This window comes from Alligator sinensis, unplaced genomic scaffold (assembly GCF_000455745.1).
Source record: "Alligator sinensis unplaced genomic scaffold, ASM45574v1 scaffold405_1, whole genome shotgun sequence".
Taxonomy (NCBI): domain Eukaryota; kingdom Metazoa; phylum Chordata; order Crocodylia; family Alligatoridae; genus Alligator; species Alligator sinensis.
This window is the reverse complement of record NW_005842738.1, coordinates 488,895-513,107: the sequence shown is the minus strand read 5'-3', so window position 1 is coordinate 513,107 and position 24,213 is coordinate 488,895. Positions and strand designations below refer to the sequence as shown.

Below are 24,213 nucleotides of genomic sequence, written 5' to 3'. Positions count from 1 at the left end.
CGGAGCCACTCCAAGAGCAGCCCTGGCGAGCACAGCCCAGCAGTAGGAGGCTCTGCAGCCCCATGGAGCTAAGCCTGGCGGTGGGAAGCGGAGGAGAGCCACTGGCTAGGGCTGCACTCAGAGCGGCTCTGCCACTGGCTCTCCCACCACCAAGCTGAGCTCTGTAGGGCTGGTAGAACCACTTGGAGCACAGCCCTGGCTCTCCCTCACCTCCCACCCTCGGGCTGCTTCAAAAGTCAAAATGTTTCAAAAGTTTTGAAACATTTCAAGTGCCCTCATTTCACTTTGAAGCTTTTTGTTTCATTTTGATTTCGCTGTTTCAAGCTCAAAATGCATCAAAACAGCTTTGAAACAAAATAGTCATTGAAATTTCACGCCACCCTAATAGTTTGTTTGTTTTTGTTTTTGCTCAGGTGCATTACTTTTCACTCTTCTGTGTTGAATTGCATCTGCCCTGTAGTTGCCCATTCACTCAATCGTGCAAGATCCTTCTGGATGTCCTCACAGTCCACCTTGGTCTTTACCACTTGAAATCATTTTCTGTCATCCACAAATTTGGTCATGTAACTACTCACCCCCTTTTCCAGATAATTTCTGAGTATGTTAAACAGCACTGATCACAACATAGATCCCAGGGGAACCCTTCCATTTACTTCTTTACATCCTGAAAACTGATAATTTATACCCACTCTTTGCTTTTTATATTGGAGACAATTTCTAATTCACAAGTGGCTGTTCCCTATAATCCCAATATTACCTAACTTAATCAAGTACTTCTGATGGAGGACTTTATTAAAGGCTTTTTTTGAAGTCCAAATATACTGTCAACTGGATTGCCCCAATCCACTTGTTAATTGACACCCTCATAGAACTCTAGTAGGTTGGTAAGGCATGATTTCCCTTTGACAAACCCCTGCTGATGCCTCCCCAGTGAGTAATGTCCATCCATGTACTAAACATGTCTCTTTCTTTATTATTGTTTCTATTAGTTTTCCAGGAACAGAAGTTAGTCTCACTGGCCTGTAGTTCCCTGCATCCCTTCTAGAGCCTTTTTTGAAATATGAGAGTCACATTGGTAACCCGCTGGTACCGAGGCTATTTCTAGCAAGGTACCAAGGCTACTTTTAATGATAGGTTGCATACTATGGTTAGGAGTTAAGCAATTTCCAATTTGAGTTCCTTCAAAACCCTAGGGTCAATGTTATCAGGTCCTTACATGAACTTATATAATATTATATAATCAGTAACAGTATTCTGTAAAATGTATAGATGTGCTTGCTAAACAATTTCCCAGGATTATCTGTGAAAAGTAATGGTTATGAATTGCTTTGAAAAAGCATAATTACAAAATATTTTTATTAGGAGTGGATGTTCCAACAATGACAAAGCACTTCAAGCTCTTAGATGTACAACATAATCAGTATCTAAGCATTCTATGAAAAATTTTAAAAATATTTTTAACATGACCATAGTGGGTTGGGGATCTTCTTAGCTCAAACAGTCTCTTGGTGTTTGTTTACAGCCCTTGTTTACTTGTCTTTGTTTCCTTGGGGCAAACTCCTTTCAGCAAGAACACACATAAAAACAGTAAAACAAAACACCTGAATAGCAGAGGGTCTTTTTCCAGAGCCAAAGAGAGTCTTCAGACTTGGTTGTATCATTGCTTGCCTGCCATCTTCCTTCTTTGTCAGTACCCTCCAACAATTAAGTCATGTGTGTGTGCATGTGTATTTATATACAAGTGTTTCAGGCAGCACTGGAGCTGCTTGGGCTGTCACCCTGGGGCTGGCGCCACTCACAGGGACTGTATGTCATGTCAGGCTGGGTCCTGTCTCCATGGAACTAGCCCAGCCCAGTGGTGTGCGGGGCCCATGCGGACAGGACCTGGCCTAGCATGACATGTGGTTCCCATGAGTGGTGCTTGCCCCTGGGTGTCAGCCCGAGTGGCCCCGGGGCTGCCTGAAGTGACACATCCCTGTGTGGCACCAAACCGGGCTATTCCCATGACAGACGACACAAGCGGCCCCGTCTCTGAGCCGAGTGCACATGTAACCATTAGAATATTAGGGCTGATAAGCACTCCCAATCAGCAACTGCCCTTTTGAAAAGGCTCCATACATACATTTGCCCATACCCCAGAAAGAACGGGGGCATTTAGAGACAGCCACTGAGAAAAAACTAATGACAGTTATGCTTCTGAACTCCAGCCCCTAATCTTATTTTGAAAAAATGTTGAGTGCTTTTAACAGAAGAGGCCTATAACATCACCTTGAAGAACACAACCAACATGGAAAATTACAGCTTGAATAATTAAATGTTAGTGGAATTATAAGCAAATGAAAGAGTTTTTTTGTGTGTGTTTTTTTTTTAATAGGTGATATCAGGCAACCAGAAGTATATGTGGTGCTATCCCTAAGAATTTAATTTCTCTCTCTCAAACATGGGAGCAGATCCTCAGTTAGTATAAACTGGAAATAGCATGATTTTCATCAGCTAATTTTGTTTCAAAATAATCCTCATTGCAGTATCCCTTTAAAATATGCAGGTTCTTTTGTCTCTCTAGAAACAGTTTTATAACACTACTGAAATTAAATCTGAAGGACTATAGCTTACAAGATCACAGTAACACTGCTGGAATGTAGTAGAACAAAGGTAATTAAAGTGCAATGTCAACTTTCATAATTTTTGTCCTATAATTAGATTTTTGCAGTTTAAATAAAGAAAAATAGTAACTGTGTATCAAATACCACAGCTTCTAAACACTAGATATCCAAAGCATACTTTTCAAATATAAGCTCTGGAAAAAGGATTACAATTTTATTTGTTTCACAAAACACCATTTAAGATTTATTTTTCCACACAGTGAACCACTGAATTTTCAAACAGTAAAAGCCCCTACACCTCATTATGTGACATTTTCCATGACCTGGGAAAATGCATTTTCCAACAGTTACCCACAGGCAAAAGTAGTGTCCAGCAAAACCAATGAAATTATTTACTAGTTTCACATACCTTGTATATTATTTTTCTCTGATACTCTACAGTGAAGTGGAAATTTATATATCTTCAATAACATATATTGTTTACAAACTAGATTACAATAACTTGTAAGATTCCAGACTAGTCATTTCCCAAACACATTGGCTGCCTATTCACATGCTGGGGGGGAGGGGGAGGTTTAACTGGAGTAGTTCCTGGACAGCTGCTCTAATTAAAATGGCTCACTGTCACATGTATTAAGCCCCCGCACATTTCAAAATGGCGGCAGGATGCTTTATCTAAAGCTCATTTGACAAAGTTTAGATAAAGCACCCCTACAGCCATTTTGAAACATGCAGAGGCTTAGTACAGATGATGTTGAGGCAATGCTGGAGCGTTCTAGTTAGAACATGGAGCAAACTTGATTAATCACTTCTGCTCCAATGCATTCCAATTAGAACGTGAATGAGCAAGCTTATAGGCACCCATAGACAGCAGAAATCAGGCCACAATTCTTCATCTGCTTACATATAAAGAACTAGATTTTCTTGCATATGGTGATGTTTGACATAGGTCTTAACTTCAAATGTCCCTATTATAAATCTGAGACTGATTGTATATTCATGGTAAGTTGTAAACAAATCTTGTAGTTATTAAGCATGTTTTCTCTACCAAAGAGCATAAAATAGTTTTGAGAATATTTAGTACTTTATGTAGCAAGACCGTTCCTTATCTTTTACACAAGTGAATGAGTAGAATGCTCTTCTTTGAAAATTGTGTCAACCTAATGCACAAACATCAAGAAAGTTGCATAAAACATTAAAGAGTGAAAGTGGGAGAATATTGGACGTTATGGCTTTCTACTCTGCCTCCCATGCCATTCTAATTGGTAAACTAAGGAAATACAGTGTAGATGAAACTCCAGCAAAGCAGATTTGGTGAAAGGTTCTCAGGTTTCTAATCAAACGTCTGGTCAGAACTAGGAAGCCAAACTTTCTCTAAGATGGCAGGGGCACTTATGTGGAATATGGGAAACCAAGGTCCTAATGTCCATTTTGCCGGTTTGGAGACAGAATCCAAAGTCTCTTCTTGGAATTCTCACTTCATAGAAATAATGATTCACTGCGGGGAGAGGGAGACAGACTCTATACCTTAGTGATTAAAGCATTCACTTGGGATGGGGATGACCCAAGTTCAAGGCCCTGTTTTGTAGCAAGGACTTGAACCTAGGTCTCTCCCACCCTAGGTGAGTGCCTTAACCAATGGATTACTGAGGTCTTTTTCTCTCCTACACCATTTTTGTTGTATGCTACAAGAGATTGTAGTTTCATTATTAGGCTAAAAGAAACCAATGCTGAAGCCTCAATATTTTTCAATAAACAGAATTCTCATTCTCCAGCTAGTGCTATTACTACTTAAAAGCAGATACTGAGAAAGAAGGGGTTCCTTATGCTGCTGGTAGGACACTGCAGGGGCATTTCCACTGTGGCTAACAAAATACATCTAAGATTGGGGTTCATGTTGTGGGATATACCACATATCATGAGGGACACGTAATTAATTTAGTATATACTGAATAGATTCCAACAGCAGTACTTAAAGGAAATATCTCAAGATTCTCATCCTTACTTTCAATCTGTCATATTATCCACCTTTTCAGGATTTTTTCCTCTATCACTAAAAACCAGAGCCCCTATAAAAAGATCTATTATAACCAATTTCCAAGAAATATGTAAGACTCTTTTCTCTAAGTAAACAGTTGAGAAGACACAATACCTGAAGTGATGGTAGATGCTGACACAAGTCTCTGATTAGATTTGTCCTGAAATATTTATGAAATAGCTTCAAATGAAGAAGTTTGTCCTATATTAGAGACCCCCCCCCCCAAAAAAAAAAAGAAATAAAACAATTTTGCAGGTATAATATGGTAAAAATCTAATCAGAAGAGGTTGATTTTTTTCAGTCTGGCCAATTCTCAATTGACCATGCAGAGACATCTATCCTTTTTTGCAGTAGGTATAATTGCATATCTTATCATCGCACTAATTTTCATTTCTTTCATTATTCTAATTATCTGCATCTGTTTTATTTCAAACAAAATTTTCAAAGAAGAGCATTCTACTCATTCACTTGTGTAAAAGATAAAGGAACTCTCTTGTTAGCTAAATTATTAAATATTATCAAAACTACTTTATGCTCTTTGGTAGAGAAAACATGATTAATACCTACAAGATTGATTTTATGTTCATGGTAAGTAGTAAACTAGTCTCAGATTTATAATAGGTCTTAACTTTAAGTGCCCCTGTCATATATGTAATAAACAGTTTGGATTTTTGGCAAAGTAGGCTCATAAATACTTCATGTCAAAAGTAAGGAGGAAAAAAAAGAGAAGTCGCTTACCAGTAATTGAACTACTACTTAAGTTAAATAATAATAATTGGAACTATTTAAATTAAAGAATAAGATTTAATGGCTACAAACTGGTTATAAATAAGTTTAGACTGGAAATTTGAAAAAGATTTCTATTAGTAAAGTTTTAAAGTAATTTTCCAAGTACAGAACTGAAGGCAAAAAACCTGAATTATCTCAATATAGAATTCTACAAGTTCAAAGAAGGCCTGTAGAAGACAGGAGATTCTTGGATTATGTGGATAAAGATATTTGCTATCCCCATGCTTGGGTTGAGCGGTAACTTTCTGTACAAGGTGTTCAAATCATGCAACGTTTCTGGGGTCCTGCTGGTCTTTTGGAGGATCCAGAAATGATTTCTTCACATCCCACCCCTTATGAATGCTTACTGGCTTCTAAACATGTGTTTTTCTCCCTTCTTCCTTGGGCATGAGCCACTAGGATTTGGAATGGAGTGATTTGGTGCTCTTGCTGGTATTTAGAAGGCTCTCAGGTCCCAGGGTCTTAGAGAAGAGTTTTGCTTTTCTGCTGAGGGTCAACCCAATCACTAAGCATGGGACCAGGACAATGCTTTAGTCCCTGAGGGCACTTTTACATGTGCTCTAGGGGAGTGGCGCTTTAATTGAGAGCCACTCTCATTAAGCACCACAGCATCTCACGTATCAGCATGCCCACACTTAAACATGGTGGTGGGGGTGCTTGAACTAAACCTCATTCGACTAGCTTTAGTTCAAGCACCCCCACCACCATTTTTAAGTGCAGGGATGCTGATAGATGAGATGTGGGAGGCTGCTGGAGCGCAGTAACTACCACACTCCAGCAGGCTCCATTAATTGAGTCTGCTTCAATGCGCTGTTATTACAGCGTGTTGGAGCAGCCTCTGTGCTCACATACAGGCACCCCTAGACATTACCAGTCTTAAATCCTGACCTGGAGAAGGAAGCCTAGACATTCCTTGCCTAAATTCACTGGACTGTTGAATCAATCTGTGGACTGAGGAGAACCATGTTTAGAACTGGAGCCAGACACAGACTCCAATGAGACAGCATCTGAGGAAAGAAACTTGTGAGCCAGATCTGAAGCCAGCCCAAATACTGAAACTGTGGAAGGGAGCCAGAATGTTGGCAGACGCGTAACTGACAGGGTCAACATTTCACACATCCCTAATAGTTGCATCGTGATATATGCTGCTTTTCTGGCTCTAGATATAAATGGCCTATATGCAGCAGATTTCCCAGGAACATGGGACTCTCCAATACAAATACAAATACCTTAACTGTCCAAATGAGACAGCCATAGCAACATTTTGGTGTTCAGAGGAGAAGCCATGATGCGAGGCTTCTACTTTGTTAAACAAAAATAAAAGAAAGATGTTAACAAAAATGCAAAAGAGTTGATGGGTACAATGTTGCAAGAAGGTAGTGCCACACAATACAGATAAAATTAAGAGGGGTGCAAAATGCCCAAACAAACAAAAACAGAATTTAAAAATAATCCGAGAGAAAAAGGGCAAGTTTAGGAAAAAACAGAAAGAATCTCTAAAAGGGCTTCACACAGTTGTACATCTCAAATCACAAACCAACAAAGCACCCTCTCTCAGGAACTGATAGGCAGGAAACTTGCACCATAATTTATCCCTTGGGCAAGGAGAACAATGACAGATGGTACTCCACTGTGCCCTACACTGCTAAGATAAAAGATCTCCAAGTTCAACTACTAAGGAACATGAACACCCCTCATGTACCTGTACACATTCATACAAAGGAAAACCTTGCATTAAACTAAAAGAATGCTAGTGCTACTAAGCAGCAATACAACAAAAAACAGACAAAATTTCAAAGCACTATGACCTTAGTGCAAAAATGTAATTAAAGTATTCTGAAATCAGACTGTGCTCTATGATAGGGTTATCAAAGTGAATGGTCTTCTAACATAGCAAAGGTTAGCCTTCTGTGTATCCTAACTAATGAGAAAAGTACTAGAACAGTTGGAACAAAAACATACATCTGACCAAGTGTAGACTATGAGAGAGGGACATGATAAACTTCTACAAATATTTAAAGAAGATCCAAGCAGAGGGAGATTCTTTTGCACAGACTAAAATAGATTAAATTGAACTAATGGGATGAAATTAGAACAAGAAAAATTAAAAATGAATATCAGAGATAAACTTCCCCAGTTTTTCCTGCAACACCTTTATTCACATAATGACCTTCCAAACTGGTCCAGAAAGTCACTACAACTATGTCAGTATGGAAGTCATATGGATTTTTCTTGATGTAGCATGCAAAGGCCAAATCAAAACTCCATTGTTCTAATTGCTATATCTATTGCTAGAAAATCTGTCATTTGTCATCCAAGAAAAATTATATTCATAATTTTCCACTAGTTCCAGTACAAATGGAAAAAGAAAAAAATTCAACTACTTTAAAATAAAATAGAGTTTTTACTATAGACTCAGCACTGTTAAGTTACGTTATATAAATACTTCTCTTATTGCTGTTAATTAATACACTATATTACCAATGTAGAGGGCCATTCTCTTTTCCCACAGATTACATAACCCTTGGAATATTCACTAACAGAAATAGGGCCTATATACAGATGTATACTACTCCATGAACTCAGGTATATTCCTAATTATACTGGTCTCACACAAGTTGTCAATATGGTTAGGGACAGAAGTTACGTATAAACCGATGTAAGTCATCAGAAACTGGTTTAAACCTGTAACAGAACAGACTGGTTCATTACACATAAACCAGTCTCAAAATGACTGAAATGAGTTTAAGATAAAGCTAGTTGTATGTAGTATCAGACTTAACTCATTTAAGTCAAATCGGTTTTATGAAACTTCCGTCCCAGGCCCCTTCCCTCGTTCAAGTTAAACTAGAGTCCCCCAGCATGCTTTCCAGCTCTGGACTGGGCTGGGTTGTGCTGTTTGCTCCAGCACAGACGGGCTGGCGGGGAGGGGGAGGAAGCAGGAAGAAGTGATGAGCAACCCTGCAGAGTCCTGCCGCTGTGATTCTGGACTGCAAATCCCAGCGACCTTGGGGCAGCAGCAAGAGAAAGTGAACACACAACCCTTGCTGGCTACATGCTCTAGCACTCCCTGGCTTCTGGCCTGAGCCACTGCAGGCATGTGGCTGCATTTCCCGAATCAAAAATGAATGTGCGTCCAGATTTTTCTCAATTTAATCTCTGCATCTTAGACTAAACAGCAAAGACTGAACTGACTCAGCCTCAGGCTTTTTGACTGTCTATACTTAGCCCAAATCTGCAAAAGAACAGTCCTGAAAGGCTGCATGTTAAAAACTCATATGAAATGTTTATTAGGGGGTGGTAAAATAATGTACATATGTAAAAACCTGATTTCCATATAAGCACTTCACAATTTTTTAGCCTAAATCAGCCAGAAATATATTAATGGGCCACAAGGTTTCCACTCATAAAATCATCCAAGTTATAGAAATGCAAACAATTATCTGAATCAAACTATTAAGAATATGCTGCATTCTCCTGGCTTAAAAGTGACAATCTACTTATAACAAGTATTTCTAGACTACTCTGCTCTTGTAAGCCAAGCATCAACCTACAGCATGTTTTTTGAAACCCTATCATTAGGCCAAAAATAGGAATTGATCATGGAAACAGTGATGTCTTTAACTATAATAGCACAAATGGTATAGCTTTAATAGCATTTTATGGGAACAAGCATTGGATTTGCTGAGAAACCTTAGAAGCAGAATGTGAAATGGCCATTGGCTACTGTTCTTCTGCCAAGACATACGTAATTCTAATTCTGAGACACTTCTTCTGCACCTATATGGCTCAAGCCTTAGGTGTGCAGTTGAAGAATACAACAACAGAGACATGACAGGATTTCTATGCTTGGTTTTCCATTACTCACAACCAAATAAAGTGAGGTAAGCTAAAGGGAATTGGCACTTCATGTCCATGGGCCAGCAATACACAGTTACTTATTATATGCCAAGAGGCTGTCACATAGGGTTATTGTTTAAGAAGCACTGGTCACATTTTAACATCAGTAGCTTATTCTCATGGTTACTCCAACTCTGAGATTCTTCAAAGAATGGCGTGTAAAAATGGTCAACAAAACATTCCCAAACAGCAAATGGGTAAATAAAAATCTTTATGATAGAGGAAATACTCAAGATTTTCCCTTACTGGATTGCATTTGGCCATGCCCCTCCCTTATATTTCCCCAACTCTAATACAGCAGATGGTAGGACAGATAAGTACCTTAGAAACTAACAGGCTCAGAGAAAAATGATCTAGACATTCATAACATCTGATGTGGAAAACGTTGTTACCCATGACTACCTACACAGCTTTAAATAATCCAAGAGAATTCTCCCAGGTTTATTCTTCTGGTAGAAAATCTTACCTAGAGATGCCTGAACAGACATTTGGATGATGAAGCGCTGAAGAACAGAGACCTTGCAGTGTTGACACTACACAACCAGGGGGATCCTGTGCATACATCTCAGCATGCACTGAAGACTCCCTCAGTCTGGCTAGAGATAGAATACCAGCAGCACATAGGATAGCTCTGATTGGTTAACCCAGATTGCTTGCATCTCCCTGTAGCATAATGTGGAGATTACAAGGGGGGTTGTTCTGTTCCCTGTTCATCTGGAGCAGCCACCTGAAACACTCTCCCTCTGGTGGAGAGAATGGGAGCCAAGCATCCTGGAATGTTGGAGGACTGTGCTGTGGCTTCTCTCAGAAGAGAATGTGTACAGAAATTAGCTCTCCCAGGAGAAAACTCTCTGGAAGTCATTTAACCCTGGTTGTTCCCAGCTTATTTTTCTCAACTGTTCATTTTCAGTCTGGGAGAAAAATCCTGAACATCTGTACAGTCATGGTTTCTCCTGGGAGAGCAGCAACTCTCCCTGGAGAAACCAAGTAACTGTACATGGCTTATAAAAGCTCATGCCTCTCTGAAGCGATCAGTCTGTAAGGTGCCCTACTTCTTGCCCAATTTTAGATTAACACAGATAACCATCTCTTACCTCTCATAGGTTTTTCTATCTTCTTAGCGGTGGTCCTCTTGTGAAAGTGTAGACATTTTTTTAGATTAGTAATTATTTATATTCTTGAGTTCAGTAGGATTGTGAATTCTACAGAAAAATTTCTCTAAAGAAAAGCAAAGGAAGAGCAAAGTGCCCAGTGCTAACTTTTGACAACATTTTTAGCAATACAGGAAACCCTTGCTATTTGTGGATTTGTGATTCGCGGTTTCAAATATTTGTGGTTTGCTGTGCCAACCCATGCTCTCTCCCCATGTAGCATGATGACACTTTGTTACTGTGCTCCACAAGTTAGGGGTGATTCGAGAAACTTAAAAAGAGGCACAGCCTACATAATGTGAAGTTGATGAGGGAAAATCAGCGTCAGCAGACCACGAAACAGTGTGGGATTATCCCCTATAGCTTCTTAAAATCATCAAGGAAAAGGGTTACGAGCCCGAACAAGTTTTCAACACAGACAATGCAGTACAGTGTTTGCAGATTTCCCCATTCGCAGGGATCTCTAGAACATATCCACTGCAAATGGCGAGGGTCTCCTGTATTAAGAGGTCTGAATGATCAAATTCTTAATTTCTTGCTCAAAGAAAGCAGAATCAAGTTGTGAACTATTCTGCATTGAGTTAAGAGATCACTATAATTTGCAAATTCTGTTTTCAAACTCATCATAACCATATAGTCCAGATCTGAATTAACGAGACATACAAAACATCAGCTTAGTTTGCCCAGATTTTGGTAGTGACAAATCAAAGAAATAACTAAAAACATTTATGCGCAGTATCTAATGCAGCTTTGTCACACTACATATCACAAAGTCATAGCCATCCAGAGTCATATGAAAATGCTAAACTGATTTTAATTGTTGACAGAATTAACACTGATTTAAGTTCAGCTACACATTTTCAGCCTCACTTCATTGCTATAACTTTCACCTTTAAAGGATGTGTCTGGGTTGAGACAGAGGAAAACTGAGTACGTAAAATATTAGGATGGGCAAGATGAATTGAGATTTTTCAATTCTGATCTTGAATTCAGTTTCAATGAGAGACATTTTAATATAAATCATCTCTACAACTATAGATTCTTAAAAAGGATCTGCTCCAAAGATCAGTGCAGTTCATGGGAATTATTCCATTGACTTCAAGAGGATTTGAATCAAGCCTGTATCATTCAAAATTCAGGAATAGAGAAAATCCACTCAATCTAACCTTTCCAGTGCTTGAAAGCAATCCATTCTAGGGCAATGAAGGAAACTACACATTGCCTGAAACCATGTTCTCTAGGAAAAATAGTTTTCTGAGTTATAAAGGAACAGTAAATATTTTATACAGACATGCATGCATGCACACCCACAGACACATACACAAATTCAGCTTGTGAAGAATACTTTTTATCACAAAGTCCTCATGCTTCCAGTCCAGGGCATAAAGGGGCTGAGACCAATTCTTTCACCACTTCAAGAGTCCAAACTGAGAGAACTCCGAAGTAGTGAGGATGGAGAGCAGTTCATAGAATATGCATATAGACTGTACATTTCAAGGAACACCAGTTACTGTACACAGAAATACCTTTTTTCTCTTCTTTAGTGATAGCCTTTATACATATTTGATTCTTGGTGACTCCTAAGCAGGAGCTTTAGCCAGGGGTAGGTTCAAAGAGGCTGAGTAAATGGCTAATGTTGCAAACATTTGCCAAATTCTGCAACATTTTTTAAAGCTTCTGTAAGTGCCAAATGCTTTGAAGAATGTATGAACAAATGACCATGTTTCTACGTTACAGATGGCTTGAATTATATGGGAAGCTACAAAAAGTAGGAAGTGATCTTGCTAAATGAGCTAACATCTTTCCTAGAAACAATTTTCCAATCATCAAGAACATAGATAAATTATGATATCCAGCTGGATAGTCCAATTTGATATAAATTTGTCTTTGATCATCTCAGGATAAGTTATAAGGAATTTTAGGGGTGTCCTGAAGTGCCTACTTCTGCTGAGATAATACAACAGAGCTTTACATACATCCAGGGTGTACAGTCTCTGTTCTACTTTTCTTGTAAGCAGCTTTGGAAAGAAGACAAGTAAGTAAAATGTTGTTAATATGAAACTTTGAGACAAATCTTAGAGAGAAATTGTATACATGATCTCATGAACACCTCCATTATGGCATGGCATTCACCCACTCCAGCAACCTGAAGTAATTGCCAGAGACAAAACTTTCTTCAGAGAGGTAAACAGAAAGAAGGATGCAGCCATTAGTTCAAATAGAGTATCCCATTTAAAAAGAAATAGATGCAAGTCTTGAGAAAGGCTAGGTTTCCCTACTGGGATGATAATTGTGGGAGATGCTTTTTGGAAATATTTTTCCCAAAGGGATGACCACTGGAAAATCATGGAACGGTGGATGCTTGGCAGATGTGTCAGCCAAAACTGAGAACTTGGACACTAAAACTGAGAACTTAGATATAACCCAGTCTGTCTGATGTGCAAGAAATAGACTAATATGTTCTGTATTTTAGAAGGCAATGGAGAAATATCACAGTAAGGCCATTTTGAAAAGTAAGGTGGCTCTTGTATGAACCTTTTCTCTTGATTCTGAGCATTCTCGTATGTGCCTTATTCATATACTCTGTCTGCTAGTATTAAGTACTAAACATGCATGTTACTGCAAAGACTAACTGTATATATAGTATGATAAAGGACCAGGAGATGATTCATAATTAATCATAGATGGAAACTAAAATAACAACTTGTTCTTCGTAACATATTAGAAAAAAAATGGGGGGTTGGATGGCAATTTACTCCTGGATTGAAGCAGAAGATATTGAATCAAAATGAGATTATGATTGTTTTTATGGGAAGTTGCAGAGGTCAGGATAATTAAGATGAGTTTGGCTTGTGCCATGTTTAACTTTTTGATTATCTGTGAGAGAAGGGAGATGGATAAAAAATACATAAAACCAGTGCTTAAAGGCAAAAGACATCCAACAGTCAACTGTGATGACTTCAGTCCCGTCTCAAGAAAAACTGATGGCATTTTTGGTTTTTAGATTTTGTCATGGGACCATCCTCCATGATGTGAGTATGTCACGGGACCAACTTCCATGAAGGGTCCATCTCCCATGGGAGGGACACCTCTCATTCGGCCACACCTTAGTTGTTATAATAAAGAAAAGGAGGAGTCAATGGTGTCCCATGAGGTTACTCATGGTGTGATGTCCCAGTCCCCATTCAGCTCAGGAAATAATCAAAATAAAAATAATAAAGTGTCCCTCTGGACAAACCAGGCTGCCCTTCTCAAGTACAACTCCTTACAGGTATCTCTCTTGGGCTTAGGATACCTCCTGACCTTAATTCAGGACAGGCAGATCTGTTGAGCTCATCTCGCCTGCCTGCCTGCCTTCCAGTTAGGGGCTTTTCTGTAACCTCCTCACTTCCCCAGCTCAGCTAGGGACTCCCTAGTCCCTTCTTTGCCCCAGCTCTTCCTCCTAGGGCCCTTTCCTCAGGGAAAACATGGGCCTACTGGGCTTCTATTGGCATTCCCCATCTCTTGCTCCCCTTGCCCTGCCAGGTCTGTCTCTTTAAATTTCCCAGCTTGTCACAGCTATCTGACATCATTCACTGGGCAACCACCCAGTGGGATGACGCATAAGCTAATAAAGCACCATAGCAATGGCATTCATTGCTCCCTGTCCATCTGCCTCATCCCTGCAGGTAAGTCTATTTGGAGCCCGGTCTCAGCTGGGCTCCACTGTACCAGAGCTTGGCCCCCGGCCTCCAACTTTGCCATATAGTGGCACCAAGCGGGCCCTTCTATTGGGGCTGCTCCATTGCAGATTTTCCAACAGGTCTCTAAGAAGGAAACCATATTGGATGTAATAAGATATCCAATTCATTGACTTCTTGAAGGGATGGAGACTCTTTAAATGTTAGGTGATAGCCCCCACCCTGAGTAGAGTGAGGACAAAAATTAGTTCAGTCTAGAATGAAAGCGGAAATACTGTTTGAAATAGGAAGCTCCCAAGAACAGCAACTCAACCCTAACTAAAAAACTAGTAGAAAATTCAGATAATAAAAAATATATATTCTTAGCATCAAGAACAGCATTACAGTTTGAGAAAATAACTTTCTATGTCAATAAGCATTAGGAGAAAGAAAAAGAAAAGCATTCTTGAGACTAAAGTTTTCTACCCATGAACTAAACTTAGTATTTGAGTTCAAAGACATATCTCTTAAATTTAGTATATCATTCAAACAAAATGTGCAAATGCTACAATTTTAGTTTGTAACAAGGGGCCTTCCCAGAGCCGATCAGAAGTTGGCCTGCCCACATATTTCTGGGTTAACCACCTACCTCTCTCACTTGCCATGCCTTGTTGTTTAATAATTGGTGTATTCATTATGTGGAAGGCTGCCCTTTGGTGTCCCTGTTCTCCTGGGCCTATGTATGCAGCTGCAAACACACCTGTACTGCATCCCAAGCCTCACAGATGGCATCCACATGATGTTCACAATCCACACCATGACTGGTGCTCCAGGGTTTCACAGGGCCTCTCATTCCCTCCCTGGAGCAGCAGGTCATTGTGCTCAACCTTTAGGTCTTTCTTTCGACCCACACTCAGCCTCCTTGAGGTGGAGGGTCAGGACTCACCTCTAACTCTCTGGCTGAGCCCCCCCACTCAGCCTCTGGCCCAAACTACGGCCGCAGACATCCATTGACATACCTTGGCCTCTTCCCCACACATGGGGTTCACACTATGCTCGCCCTAGGGCCTCTACACCACACCCCACTCTAGGGTTTTATCATCATCCTCACAATCAACTACTCATGGGGCTGGCCCTTGTGCTACCCTTCAGGCCTGCTCCCCATTTGACCCTACTCAACCCCCATCGTGTACAGCCCTTCAGGCCTACTCCCATTCAACCCTACTTTGTGCTACACAGCTCTGCCATCTCAAGGCCTTCACAACTGCTCCCTCTCTCGGGCTACACAATGCCCCCCGCCCCACAGGGTGACACAACTATCCCCAACCAGGGGCCTCCAGAGTCTTACTCCCCTTTGGGCTCAGGTGGCCACAGCCATGCCTGGCCCCACTCCTCTACTGGGGTCTTACACCCCCTAGGGCTCAGGTGGCCATAGTCATGCCTGGCCCTCATACCCACCGAGTTGTGGGGGCTAGGGGTTAAGGTGCCCTGACCCACCTTTTATCGGGGTGGTAACTACCCTGGAATTTCCTGGGGGCTCCCACACCACTAGGAGCCCCACCAGGCCACCCATCCCCAGCAGGGTGAAGTTTTAGGTCATACCCAGGACCAGGAGCATCCTGCTCTTACCTTCTGATGTTCCTGCTGCAGCTCAGCCAGGTGATGTTTCTGCCTGGGCTGGCAACAGCAAACCACAGCCTTTATATCCCTTATTCTAAAAATGGCTGCCAACATCAGGCACCTGATAGCTGCCTGACTCCGCCCTCAAAGTGACAGGCACCCAAAGGTGCACTGTCACACAGTTCTTAAAATATTGATTTTAAAAAAGCCTGTATTCTTAGATTTATAAGCAACTAAGAGATAGGGTAGGGGGGAAGGACACAAAGCAATGGCTTTAAATTGCAGCAAAGTAGATTTAGATTAGATGTCAGAAAAGCTTCTTTACTGTTCAAACAAAGAAGTGGATTAAGCTACCCAGGGAAGTTGTGTGATGACCTTCAGCAGAGGCATTCAAGAGAGAGGCCTTGGAAAGAATTGGTCAGGAATGATTGAGGAACTGCACTGAGGCAGAGGAGTGGGCCAGACCCCTGAGGTCCCTTTCAACCCTATGATTTATGAGACCTTCAAATCTAAGTAAGAATCTATACCAGTTTATGTTATTTTTTACTCTTTGAAAAGCTTCTTAGAGTAAAAGATAGTTATAAATTAATTGGGTCAAATCATGAAGTGAGCCATTACTGTCAACTTACTATTTGCAGGCTGTACAACTGATGAGTGCCTTTGTTCAGAAACCAAAAAAGCCAAATTCATATTACCATAATGATTAGGCATAGATCAAAGCAACATACTTTCTCTGTGTGTCTACATACATTAAGGCACTTTATCTCTCCACTGTATATAAAGAGAGTACACATTTTTCTCATGAGAAGTCTTATTAGTATGTAATTGGGTAAAAAAGCAGCAGTCCAGCTTTTTTGCTTCTGTCAACAGGGTTTTCTACAGACTGAATATTTGATTTCCTTTGGCCTGGAAGGAGTTTACCTGATTAGACAGTCATTGTTCTCACATTTATCCTCCCAAGGAATCCCAAGAAAGGAGGGAAGCTTTTAATTATGGTCCAGATTCCAGATTGATGTGCATTGATACACCCTGTTCCAAGTAAACTTTTCACCATTGCTTTATGGCCCAAATGGCAAATGCCAACATTTTCCAGAATTAAACCAATGAGTTGGCCAGCAATATTATCTGAATTATTTTAGGAAAATATTACATTCAGGGTTCTAATTTCATAAGACAGTAACCAGAAGATGAAAAGTCTTATAAAATGAGTCATTTTACTTGGTGTAAAAGAGGCCTCTAGTGGTTGTTGCAAAGTATAGCTGCATGAAAAGTGATTTTTTTTAATCACTATAACAAAGTTTAAATAGAAACAGCTTTTCAAAATGTGGATTACCTACTCATCTATTCTAAAAGAAAGCAACATTTTAAACAGATTACTGCTTGTCTCCAAAACACTAATTTTTAATTCCCATTTCCCCCACCAGAGCTTTTTATTCCCAAATTCCTCCACCAAAGTATTCCTAGATTTGTGTAGTGCTTTCAGTAACAAAGCCCACCTTATACTGACTATAAACTTATGCAACTAATATAGACTTGACCAATAATAATTATTATTATAGACCCCAAAACAATATTTTTGTAAAAGAAAGAATTCCTAGAATAAGTCTTTGACTATTAAGCATATGAAATACAATATAACAATAACAAATATCTATTGCTCCATAAAACAGTAAGTTCTTTATACCATCTATCAATGAGCACTAGGTCATTAGGTACAAACAGGTCCTTCCATGTCTTCTATTACAATTGATGGGGACTTTCAAAATGCAGCTGTAGTCATAGGGCACATAAGCAGAAGCAAGAATGGGAAGCCTATACTTTGCTTAGTTTGCCCATGTAGTTAACACGTACGTACAAGTGAAACATGTCATTTTTATGCTATGCAGAAAGGTCAGATCAAAGATACTAAATTCCTTTATTGAGCCTTGAATTACTTTTTCAGGAAAGTCAAAAACAGGAACAAAGAAGATATCACAGTGTCACAAAAGCCATGCCTGTCTCTATTAAAAAGACTGAAATTAATTATACTTCAAAGATACAGGACCCTATCCTTGACTATGTCTGAGCTGAGTTTGGTACAGTTCAGGAAACTATGCAGGACAAAATTATTTTAAAATAATCTTATAGTTAAAACTATATATACCTATAAGTTACAGTTACATTAGCCTATTTGCAAACAGCCTGTTGTACGCTATACTGGGATCCAGGAATTGAGAAAATACAGGGACATTATGGTATGCCCCCTTTTTCTCAGGTTACATTCAATACACCAAAGTGGGGATCAACAAGATGGCACAAGAGCTGCTATGGCATCCCTCTACCACCAAACCTGACCCTCTGCAAAGGGAATGCTATGCTTAGGGCAGTTTCACACAAGCAGATCTATGCTAATTGGCTACAGAACAGCCAGATATGTGGCCTTCTTCCTATACTTAGTATTTAAGTCCAGTCATGGGTTTTGAAAAAAATTACTGTATTTGGATAGCTGTATGGTATTTATATAAAATTCATAACTATTAATAATTTTCTACCAAGTTTTATTTTTTCAAGAAAAACTGTTCTATCAGATTTTTAGGCAGCTTTGTTGTAGAAATTGCTGAACTGATAAAATACCCATTGCCAACTGTATATACTCTTTAAATAGCATTATTCCTTCATCAGGTTAATATACAAGGTCTTCAATCAGAAGTGAAAAATGACACTGTTGATACTGCTAGTGCAAATAAATGCATGAAAAGTGTGTTACTCATAATAATAATTCAGACATCTAGAACCAGAAACTTTTCACTCATGAGCATTACAATTTTTGTCTCTCAATTGTTAATGCCAAATCCTAAAGGGATTGGAAATGAATGAGGGAATAAACAAAGTATTAAAATGCAAGTATGCAAACATTTAAATTGAAATAACTCTCCAAAATGTATATCTTATATTAGCTTACTGACCTATTTGGTTTGAAATCTATTAACATTCAGGACTTGTTGCATGAATTCAACTTACATAGGCTTTGGGGAAATAAAAAGACATAATTATGGATGACATTTGTAGGTAACATGGGATTGTTCTAGGATTAATTTAATTCTTGTCTGGTTATTTTCTGGTTTGAGATGTAGAGAAGCTGCTGTTTATACCTTTTCTCTTACTATTTCTTGGACTGAAGTAGTCTCTTGGAGTAGATTTGTTGCTGCTCTTTTTAAGGACATTTTTTTCCTCCTCCTCCTCCTCTCAAAGCATCTGGCCATCTCGGGTCAGGTACTGGGCTATGTACCTGTCCCTTAGAACAGCTCATTCAAAGCACTTCACAATCATCAGGCAGAACAGTACTTAGATTCCTTTATCCAAGTACTTCTCAGGTTTTCTTCAAATCCTTACTGATATTGGTAATTTAATTTTAGCAGGCAATATTTGTAAAAAGAGATTTTTACACAGGAATTTCTCACTCCCAGTTTAACTTCAGACCTGTTATGACTACGTTAAGTAGTAACATAGCATGAAGCCCATTAATGCAAACACTTTAAAATGTATACATATATCCTGCAATTTTTTTATCCTAAAAAATGCAGACCTTTCACTTTAGCATTAGTCAACTTTCTGAAATAATTAAAAGTTACTGTCTTCCGGCATTTATCTTTCAATACAACTACAAATAATATTTAACTTTTTTGAAAAGTCAGCTTACTAAAATTCTTATTTTCCAGTCTTTATCACTTTCAATAGGTTCAGCTCTTTCTGCTATTTAATCATAACAAGTAAAACATTTTTTTTTTTAAGTTTTAATATTGCTTGCTTACTAGAGGCCAGAAAGTAGAATTTAGAAATGTAATAAAAACAGAAGATATTTTAACACTTTCCTACAAAATTGATCCTATTTGGTTCCTTAGGCACATGGGAATAATTCCGCAAATATAACCAGACCTGCTGCTCCCAAATACAACTATGCACATTTGCAGATACATAATTTCAGTGGGAATGTTCTTTACGGTAAAGTTCAGTATGCAGTGTTATCAAAAAAGGGCTTGTCTTTACTATTTTTCATTCATGATTCACTTAAAAGAAATCTAGGATGCAAATTTAATTTAAAAACTACTTGAGAAGACCTATTTGTAACTAAGCATTGTAAGCTAATGCAAGACAGTCATGCAAAATACATGACTGTTCCACCACGGAAGTTTTCCAATCATAAAAGGCAAAGTTCTCTGAAATACGTAAGGTTTCCTATGTACAACCACATTTTTATCCAGGTTGTATTTCTATAAGAATCCAATCCAATAACACAGACTTAATCAACCGTTCTTTCAGCAAGTTGCACTGTTTTGCTAGTGTGACAGCTAAAGCCTTTAAAGAGGAAAATGACTTGGTTCAGAAACAGATGAACTTTACATCCTAGGATGGACAGCAAGGGATTTATGAGGGCTATATTAAAAGGCACAGAGAAACAGAAGCTGCAGCCAATCCTCCCATTTATATTGACAGCTACAACTCAGCACCTTTCATTTAAACTGTTCACATCAGGAAAAGATGTGAACAAGTTAGACAAAGCACTCTGCAAACAAACACTAAACTTCGTTTAGATGCAGGGGTGAAGAGCTCACTGGCCAAATTCACAGATGACACCAAATTGTGGGGAAGTGTGGTCACGCTTGAAGATAGACTGCAGATACAGGTGGACATAAACAGGCTAGCAAGTTGGGCGGATTGGAATCAAATGAAGTTCAACGTTGAGAAATGTAAAGTGCTCCATCTGGGGGATGAAAACCTTCTACACACCTACAGGCTTGGCAACATCAAGCTGACCAGCACCACAAATGAAAGGGACCTGGGGGTAATAATAGACCACAGCATGAATATGAGCTGGCAGTGTGATAGTCTAACCAACAGCACAAATAATACCCTGGTATGCATCAATTGATGCATCTCCAGCAAAACTAGGGAAGTGATTCTTCTGCTCTACCCAGAATTGGTGAGACCACAGCTGGAGTACTGTGTCCCGTACTGGGCGCCACACTACAACAAGGACGTGGTAAAGCTCAAAAGAGTCAAGAGAATGGCCACCCATATGATCAGAGACTTGCACGGCAAGCCATACGAGGTTAGGCTGAGGGACCTGGGACTCTTCAGCCTGAAAAAGAGAAGACGGGGGGACTTGATAGCGGCTTAACACTACATAAAGGGGCATACATTGAGAGCTTGTTAAACAAACTTTCACCGGGGCACCCTTAGGGATAACCCGGAGTAATGGCCGTAAATTCCCGGAAAACCATTTCAGGCTTAACATTAGGAAAAACTTCTTCACAGCCAGGGTGTCTAGACTCTGGAATAGGCTCTGTCCAGAGGTCACGCAATCGCCTACCCTGGATATCTTCAAGAGAAGCATGGACAGTCACCTTGCTGGGGCCACCTGACCCCAGTTGTCTTTCCCGCCTGGTGCAGGGGGCTGGACCTGGTGATCTTCCAAGGTCCCTTCCAGCCTTGGATTTCTATGAATCAATCTATAATCAAGTTTCCTCCAAAGTGGAAGATCTCCAGTGCATTGCAGGACAAAAAAGTATGTGTATAAATACCCTTTAAACACCAGTACCAGGGCAGACCCATAAGGAACGTCACTTGATGTCCCAACTAGCCTGAGGCATGGATGGCTATTCACTGAGCACAGTGATCCAATTAGTTATGTATCCAGTGGGGCTGTGCGAAGCTTCAGTACCTGATTCGATTCAGCAGAGATTCAGCCCAATTCAGTGGCCGAATCTATGAATCCAAATTCATGAATCTATTCACATCAAGTGACAAGTGAAGTGTTCTAGTGCATTCTAAGCACAAACATGTTTTCACTACAGTGAACTCCAGCCCCGCTACATCTGAACTTCATAGCTTAGATGAAATCATAATACCCTGTTTCCTAATGGAAATACAGATTTCCCACAATACTAGGTGAATGTACAGATGCTACACTTAGTAACTGTAGTTAGGTTGTTCTAAGTGCAGTTAGGTTGAGCAGCTGAACTATACATATGTTCAGGGAGTTTAGATTGGGAAAAACAAGTTGGCTTAATCTAAATTCACCTAAGGAGGGATGCCCAAGTTCCAGCTCACAGGCCAGATCCAGCCTGTAGAGCCATGCCATCTGGGCTGCAGGAATCCCCATGGGTCTGAAAATTTGCCGCTCCCCAGCTGCCAGATTTCTGGACCTGTGGGGAGCCCCATAGGCTGGATAACATGCTGGATCAGCATGCATCTGTGTCCTGGAGCCCAATCCGGGCACACAAAAGCTGGCAGGAGACAGCAGTGTGGGGCCAAGGGAGGTGGTGCAGGGTCCCAGGAGGCAGTGGGATGAAGGGAGGTGGCAGCAGGTTAAGGGGAGGTGGCCCGGGGCTCCATGTCACTAATTTGGCCCACTGTACCAAAAGGTTGAGCACCACTGATCTAAGGAAGTGCATTATGTAGATCAGGCTAATCCATTTCCAATCTGACCCAACTTGTATAAAGGTCCAGGAAGCAGCCCTGGGGCTGGGAACACTGAGCTGCTTGCTCCAAACCTGGGGCTACTCTTTTCCTACCTCCCCCCATTCTGACTAGGTAATTTTTATCTCCCTGCTAACCTGCATCCCTGGACACATGTCTACTGCTGCCTGCAGACTCGCCAACCCTTCCCCCCACTGCCAACTGTTAACCTCCCAGGATTGAATGGTACAAATCAATCCTGCCTGACTTCAGACGAATACAGACAACTACCTCCTTCTACACTATCTTCTCTCACCCAACCATTGCTACACCAGTGCTATATTATTGTAGCATGAATTTTTAGATATTTATTATGCTTAAATGATAATAGTATTGAATTGATAAACCTCTGTCATTTATGAACAACTAAAACTCCATTTTGTGCTTGTTCTCTGCTTGACATGATTAGATGAACTCCGCATGCCCTGTGTACGTGAGTGTCTGTGTGAGACGGTGAATGGTGAGAGAATGGTAACTATTTGCATGAAAACAGAAGAAGATTTAATTGATTGTGTAAGCAACAAGGCATCATCATATGTTACCAGACGGTAAACTAATTAAGCTAATTAATGGATGGCTGAAGAACTTGTCTGTGATCAGGTGCACAGAAGATAGTAAGAAGAAGGAGTTTTGCATATCCTGCCATTTGAACTACACAATGCTTCAAGGCAGAGATCAAGATTGAAAGAACAACTCTGAGATACCAACTTTACTGGAATTACCTCAAGTTGAGCTAACCAGAAGAAACTACCTCTAATTAAAGACTGAGCATGAAAAAACCCCAATGCTGAACAAAGACTTGAAATCGCTATAAAAGTGAGATGCAGAATCCACTCTCTACAACCTCATGGAGCACAGGCACGTCTGTTCTTCCCCCGCTCCTATCATCCTCAATAAGCCTGGACCCAGCCATCCAGTGCTGACATTGAGTAACTTCTGTTGGTAACTATAACATCTTACTGGAGTGGTTTTGTCTGTTTGTATGTATGCTTGTGTATGTCTGTTTGTATGACTACTGTGTCCAAGCTTATGTATCTGCTTCATGTAATCAATAAACATGGCATTTTGCCTTATCTCCCTTTATAAGGTCTCGCTCTTAATTTGAGCAATTGGCAATTTAAGGTAACATTATGCAAGCACATATTATACAGATGCTATGAAAATATGCATATCAAAATGTACACTAAATAATAACGTAAAGTATAGCTAAATCATCTGATATCACAAGCTTTTTTAATCATAAAAAAAATCTCTACAGATCAAAGACTGAGATTTTTAAGCAGGCCACCAGTAGCCTGTGGGAAGTAGAGAAGCCCAGTACTACAGAATACTATAGGTAGAAGTTTTATATTAATACTTTTAGAAACACATTTTTTTTAAAATCCCATCCTTAAAAACAGAAAACTGCTGCACCAGTACAGCAAAGAACAAAAGTTCATGTAAAAATATTTTTTCAAATATTTTTCCCTTTGTGTGGTTTTTCATCTGTCTCTATTTTCCATTCAGTATTAATAGCAAAAACATTAGTGTTAGTAAAATGTTGGCCAGATTTAATTTTTTTTCCACCCTGCTAATTATAGAACTAATTTTTAAATGTTATTTTCCAGCTTGACACCTGAACAGTCTTGAGAATGTGACCACTGCCTTTTTTATTATTGCAAAGTGCCAGCATCAGTTAAAGCTTTGCAGCACTCCCAAAGTCTGACTGCTCACAGAAGCTCATCAAGACCACCACCACCACAATAGGCCAGAACCAGTCTTCCCTGTGATGGCTCCCTTTCCTCTACAGTTGAAACAGTTACTATATGATTTTGTAGTGTGTACTTTCTTTACGGGCATATTTAAAATACAGATTAATGGAAGTGGCCCAAAATTTCCAGACAAGTTCACCTTCAGATTGATATGAGAATGAGGTTTTAGCTAAAAACAAAATTTCTGAGACTGCTAAGAGCATG

At 39.8% G+C, this 24,213-nt stretch overlaps 1 protein-coding gene across 4 annotated transcripts in view; it reads right to left on the bottom strand.

Annotated features, from left to right (window-relative positions):
• BCKDHB (branched chain keto acid dehydrogenase E1 subunit beta) overlaps positions 1-24,213 on the bottom strand; it is a 289,020-nt gene that overhangs the window by 162,583 nt on the left and 102,224 nt on the right. The gene's annotated exons all lie outside the window — the stretch shown is intronic.